Source organism: Leptonychotes weddellii, chromosome 2 (genome assembly GCF_054177405.1).
Source record: "Leptonychotes weddellii isolate Sample4059 chromosome 2, ASM5417740v2, whole genome shotgun sequence".
NCBI lineage: Eukaryota > Metazoa > Chordata > Mammalia > Carnivora > Phocidae > Leptonychotes > Leptonychotes weddellii.
Window position 1 is genome coordinate 104,444,073 of NC_138370.1, and position 7,498 is coordinate 104,451,570.

Genomic DNA, 7,498 nt, shown 5'->3' on the forward strand with positions numbered 1-7,498 from the left:
TGCCTCATTCCATATCAAGTAATTTAAGTAAAAGGCATAATACAGTTGACCCCTGAACAACACACGTTTGAAATGCATGGGTCCACTTATATGTGAATTTTTTTCAATACAGTATAGTATTATAAATGTATTTTCTCTTACAATTTTCTTAACATTTTCTCTAGTTTAAGAATACAGTATATAATACATATACAAAATATGTGTTAATACACTTACTGTGTTATCCTAAGATTTCTGGTCAATGGTAGGCTATTACCTACCATTGCTATGTGGGGAGCCTGCTTCTCCCTCTCCTCCCCACTTGTGCTCTCTCTCTCACTATCTCTGTCTCTCTCTCTCAAATAAAATCTAAAAAAAAAAAAAAAGTAATTGCTGAGGTATTTAAAAATGGTTTTTAAATAATACTAATCTCTTATTTTAATGTATTATTTTCTCTCAACATTGTTTTGGCTTATTGAGGTGCCTTATTTAAGACTTCACTAATATTGAAGTCACCTGTATTGGAACATAATAAAGGTAGGGAATTCGGCTAGTATTTTTTTTTTAAGATTTTATTTATTTATTTGACAGAAAGAGACACAGCGAGAGAGAGAACACAAGCAGGGGGAATGGGAGAGGGAGAAGCAGGCTTCCCGCGGAGCAGGGAGCCCGATGCGGGGCTCAACCCCAGGATACTGGGATCATGACCTGAGCTGAAGGCAGACGCTTAACAACTGAGCCACCCAGGCGCCCCTCCGCTAGTACTTAAATAAATACATCAAAAGGAGATATGTCTCCTGAAATAATAAAATTTTCTCTTTGCAGTCTTAATAAATCAAGTTCATTCATAAAGGAAGGAGCATTCTTCAGACTGATTCTCCAGAAATCAGTGTGTTGCCATCTTGGAGCATTTGAAAACACTTGAGATTGGAAAAGAAAAAAAAAAAGCAAGCAATTCTGAAAGAATGTTAAGGTGAATGAACAATTATGAAACCCATCAATTACTGCCAATTACAAAGTAAAGTGATAGATCATTTCACTTTTTAGATGGAATCACAGATGATATAGGTAAAATGCAAGAATTGTCCATAGAGCACTGAGAACATGTACAGACAACAGTTGTAAAAAGAAAATTTAAAAAGGGAAAAAAATGGCAGAGATTAGAATTAATGACAGCAGTGGCCTATGGTGCTCATTAAACTTTGATCTCAATTGGCATAGAGATGTTTTTGTGTTTCTAGCTCCTAGCCAGACACATAGAGGAGGCACTTCATAAATGTGAAGGAGAGAAGCAGTGTCAGAATGAAGAGACAATAAAGTTAGTAGGAAGAGTAGGCTTAAATTTGGGCACAGTCATCTGTTAATGAATTTGGGGAACTTAATGAACCTCTGTCAGTCTTTGTATCCTCCCTTGTGAAATAGGAATGTTACCCATTTATCCTCTCAGGGTTGAGCAATCAATTGATTTGAAACCGAGCAGCAGCTAACTTCACAATACTTCCTCATTAACATTTCTTCATAGCTTGCCTTGTTTCCCTTGTTTCTCATTCTTCTTTGACATTATCTGCCCCCCCAAAAAAATAAATAATATATAAGCCTTTGTTTCAGACTCTGCTTTCTGAGGAACCCACATGTAGATAAGATTTTTTAAAATGTGAACTTTCTAAATTACCAGAATGAACACTTATGAAACAAAATATCACAGATCATTTAGTGAAATATTTTAAAAGGCAATGAAAACAGAATGCTAACATAAAACACAATAACCACACAAAACCAAATCTCTCCTATGAGCAAGTCTAAATGTCTAAAATCACCCAAGTTGGATTTAAAAAAACCCCAAACCTAAATAAATATATGTTGTACTTGAATAATGTTATTTAGAAGTGTTGAAAAGAAAAGAATAGAGAAAGGCATATTGAGCTAATAATAAAAGAAAAAGAAGTCACAAGTTTAACATTGGGTAGAGATCGACATTATAATTAAACAGGAAACAGAAGGGCATGTTGTAATGTTCAAGAATGCAATCCTTATGGGTGCCTGGGTGGCTCAGTCAGGTGTCTGCCTTTGGCTCAGGTCATGATCTCGGGTCCTGTTCAGCAGAGAGCCTACTTCTCCCTCTCCCTCTACCCACCCCACCCCCGCTATGCACGCACACGTGCATGCTCTCCCTCTCAAATCTTTTTTAAAAAATAAAAAGAATGCAATTCTTAATGATTTGACAGTTGTGAATATCAATGTACAAAGTAGCATAGTATTCAAATTCATTGAGAAAAAACTTTGGGAATTACATGAAATACTAAGAAATGCATTAGTATAAGGAGACTTTAACACATGCTTCCCAACCCATGATAGCTCAAATGGACAGAAGATAAATATATGGGAGATGTAAATGCTATAATTAATAATCGATATATATCAAGTCCTCTAGGCTGAAAGTAGTTTTCCAGCACCCATGTAATGTTCATAAAAGTATCTATATATTAGGCCACAAAAGAAAATAAGTTCCAAACATAAGAAATAGGCAGCTTCTCTGATAATACATTAAAGTAGGAAATAAACTTGTAAATGGGAGGAACGCCTTACCACCTAGAACTTTTTTCTTCAGTGTTAGATGGTCCTTATGGTAAAAATTAGTGTTAGAGATAAAGTTGGTCATGACTTCATTATAAAATTTTAAAATGTGTTTACACATCACTTCAAAATGTATGAATCAAAATGGACAAAATTACAAAGACCACAGAACTACGACATGTACCCTAATAGTTGGAAATTTTTATTACACATCTTTCTAATTGATAAATCGAACACAAAGAAAAATTAGATAGGATATATAAAATTTGAAAAGCACAAATAACACTTTTTTTTTTTTTTACAAATAACATTTTTGTTCTAATGGATAGATCTGCAACTTTGTGTCCAACAATTTTAAAATTCTCATTCTTTTCAAGTCATATGGGACATTTATAAAATTGACCATATGCTAAACCTCAAAACTACCCTCAAGAAAATAAAAGGATTGGTCATTTTTACAGATCACATTATCTGACCACAATGCAATTAAATCATTTAAAAATATAGCAAGTTTGAAAAACACTCTATGGGAAGTAAAAAAAAAAAACAAGAAAAAAACTTCTAAACAACTTGGTCACAGAAGAAAGTAAAAATTAGAATACATTTAAAAGTAAATTTAATGAAACCATGGATTAAAAACTTGTGGAATGTAGCTAAAGCAACATTTAAAGGAAAATGTATAGCCTAAATTGCTTAAGTTAGAGAAAAAAAAAGACTAGCGTTATTGAGCTATGCATTTAACAAGTTAAAAGAAGGACTGCAGAATAAATTCAAAGTTGAAAGAGGGAAATAATAAAGATAGCAGTAATAATTAAACAGCATAAATATGAGGCTCAAGGCAAAAGTTGACTCTCTGAAAAGACTAATAGACTAAACTCTAGCAAAGTTAAAATTTAAGAGGAAGAGAGAAGACATATAAATATGGAAATTAATAATGGAGATATTGGAAACATGCATGTTATAAAATACTTCATGTCAATACATTTGAAAGTTTATATGAAATAACTAAGTTATAAATTAACATTTCCAACTTAAAATTTAAAACCCCAAAGAATTTTTTAACTCAAAGTAAACTGGTGTAGTGTTTTAAAATATAGGCCCATTATGTTTTATAGGCATATCTGTGAGACATACCAAATGTAAATAAGTCAACTTACACAGACTCTTTGTAGATAATTAAAAATGAGGGAACACTCATTTTATGAAGCTTATTAACTGTGCTGTTGAAGTCTTATATATTTTCCCACATATATAGCTTTAATTATGGTAAAACACAACATTAAATTTACCATCTTAACCATTTTTAAGTGTACAGTTTAGTAGTGTTAAGTATTTTCACATTGTTGTGCAACAGATCTGTAGAACTTATTCATCATGAAGCACTGAAATTCTATGTCCACTAAACACTCAATTTCACCTCCCCTCTCCCACCAGCCCTTGGTAACCACCTTTCTACTTGGCTTGTGATTTTGACTACTTTAGATACTTCATATGGTGGAATCATACAGTATTTTGTCCTTTTGTGACTAAAGTCCTTTTACTTAGCATAATGTCCTCAAGGTTCATCTATGTTGTAGCATGTGAAAGGAACTCCTTTTTAAGGCTGCATAATATTCCACTGTAAGTATGTACCATATTTTCTTTATCCATTCATCTGCTTCAACCTCAGGCTATTTTGAATAATGCTATGAATGCAGTATGAAAATATCTCTTCGAGATCCTGCTTTCAATTCTTTTCCATATGTAGACTGAAGTGGGATTGCTAGGTCATATGGTAATTCTATTTTAATTTTTTGAGTAGACTCTAGTGTTTTCCATAATGGCTGTATTATTTTACATTCCCACCAAATGCATAAGGGTCCAACTTCTCTTCATCCTTGCCAACATTTATTTTCTGTTCTCTTGATAGTGGCCCTGATGGCTGTGAGGTGATATCTGGATTTGATTACATTTCCCTAATGATTAATGATGTTGAGCATGTTTTCATGTGCTTCCTGGCAATTGGCATATCTTCTTTAGAGAAATGCCTATTCAAGTCCCTTGCCCATTTTTAAATAGCAATGTCTTCTATCATTGAGTTATAGAAGTTCCTTAATATATTTTAGATATTAACCCCTTACCAAATATATGATTTGCAAATATTTTTCCCCATTCCATAGGTTGTCTTTTCACTATATTGTTTCTTATGACACCAAGTTTTAAAGTTTAATGGAGTCCATCTATTTTTTATTTTGTTGCTTGTATTTTTGGTGTTATATCCAAGAAATCATTGCCCAATCCAATGTTAAGGTTTTCCCCTGTGTTTTCTTCTAAGAGTTTAAAAGCTTTAGGTCTTACATTTATGTCTTTAATCAAATTTGAGTTAATTTTGTATATGGCATATGGTAACTTCATTCTTTTGCATGTGGAATACAGTTTTCCTAACACCATTTGTTGTGTAGTCTTGACACCTGTGTTGGGGATCATTTGGCCATAAATGCAAGGATTTATTTCTGAGCTCTCTATTCTGTTCCCTTGGCCTATATTTCTGTCTTTATGTCAGTACAACACTATCTTAATTACTGTTGCTTTATAGTATGTTTTGAAATCAGGGAGTGTGAGACTTCCAACTTTGTTCTTTTTCAAGATTTTTTTTAGTTTTTTGGGGTCCCTTGAGATTCCATATGAATTTTAGGATTTTTTTTCCTATTTATGCAAGAATCTCAATCTGCATTGAGATTTTGATAGGGATTATACTGAATCTATAGATCTTTTTGGGTAGAGTGGACATTTTAGCAATATTGTTTTTCAATCCTTAAGTATAGGATGTCTTTCTATTTATTTGTTTCTTCTTTAATTTCTGTTAGTGGTGTTTTGTAGTTTTTAGTGTAAAACTTTTACTTCCTTGGTTAAGTGTATCCCTAAGTAGTTTATCCTTTATGATGCTATAGTAAATGGGATTTTTTCTTAATTTCCTTTTTGAATTGGTCATTGTTAGTGTTTAGGAACGCAATTGATTTTTGTATCATCAACTTTGCTGAATTTGTTTATTAATTCTAACAGGTTTGTGTGTGGGGGTGTGTGTGTGCATATAATCTTTAGAGTTTTCTACAAATAATAGCATGTCGTGCAAATAGATCATTTTAATTTGCTTTTTTTCCAATTTTTTTTTTTGCCTTTTATTTCTTGTTCTTGTCTGATTGCTTGTCCAGAATTCTGTTCCAGTACTGTATTGACTAGAAGTATGGTGAGAGAGGGCATTCTTGCCTTGTTCCTGATCATAGAGCAAAATCTTTCAGTGGTTCCCCCTATTGAATATGGTGTTAGCTGTGAGCTTTTAATATATGGCTTTTATTAGGTTGAAGTGGTTTCCTTCTATTCCTGGTTTGCTGAGTATTTTAATTATGAAGGGTATTTGAGTTCTGTCATCTTAAAAACTTATGCTAATACCTGAGAATGAATGAATATAACTGTAGTAATAAATCCAACTCAAGACATTAGAATACTAATGAATCTAAAGAAACTAAAGTAATGAAAGGAGATATTAATGAAATAAAGTATAGGAACATTTTGGAACATAACACTAAATCCATCTGATTTTTTTGAAAGTGATAATAAAATGTAAAAAGCCACTAGCTAGCTGAATCAAAAAAACTACAAATACATAAAAATGAGATTGCAGAATAAATATAGCAAGGAATTTAGAATTATCACAAATCTGTCTCAGTTCTATGAAGGTAAGTTTGGAAACGTGGATGAAAGGCTTAATTTTCTAAGAAAATTAAATTTCCAAAGTCAGTCCTCCAAAATACAGAAAATATAAACAGGCCAGTTATCGTAGAAGGAATAAAATTGTCAAAGGGCTACCACCCCACAAAACACCAAACCTACATGGTCTGTCAGATAGGTGAATTTTATTAAGTTTTCAAGGAAGGGGAATGTGCAGTGCTATTGTAAGCTCTCTGTAACAGAAAAAAAAGAAAAAGAAAAGGCTTTGACATTAACTTTATGAAGTGAGCCTGGTTTTGGTACATATCAGTAGCGACTAGTGGTTAAGCACATAGGTTCCAGCCACTAAACCTTTGTGTCAGAGAGCTCACTGTCCATCAGAATTCAGTTTTCCTTTCCATAGAATATAGTTGTACCTGGAATATGATTCCTACTTAAGAATTTTATCAGCCCCCTTCGAGCTAGACAATTTTTCAACCATGGAATGTGACTAGAAGTAATGTTTGCCATTTCAAGGCCAAGATTTTAAGCAGATTGTACCCTCCCTAAGGAAAGCAGAATAATGTCCCGTCAAGATCCTAATCCCTGGAACCTGTGAGGTTAGACAGTAAGGGAAAATCAAATTGCTAATCATTTGACCTTGAGATTATCTTGGATAAGCTGGATACCAGGCAGGCCCGGTGCAATCACAGGGTCCTTAACAGTGGAAGAGGGGGGCAGAAGAGTCAGTGTCTGAGGGATATGTTGTGAGAAAGACTCCACTGGCCATTGCTCGCTCTGAAGATAGAAGGGAGCCATGAGTCAAGGAGTGTGGGTAACTTCTAGAAGTTGCAATAAGCAAAGAAACAGAGTCTCACTTAAAGCCTCCAAAAGGAATACAGCCCTGCCAACACCTTGATTTTAGCCCAAGAGACCCATTTCAGACCCCTGCCCCAGATATGTAAGAGATTAAATCTGGGTTGATTTAAGCCACTAAGTTTGTGGTAATTTATTACGACCCCCATAGGAAATCAAAACTTTCTTCCACTTCCCTTTCCCTCTTTTGCCAGCAGGAGGCAGTTGTCAATGAAACCCCAGGGGATGATTAAGTCACAAGATGGAAGGATCCTGGGCCCCAACTAATCACCAAGTAAAGCAAAATCACCTGCTGACTAAAAACACACACACTTTGCTGGGTTTTTTTATTTTTTTTTATTATGTTCAGTTAGCCAACATATAGTACACCATTAGTTTTAAC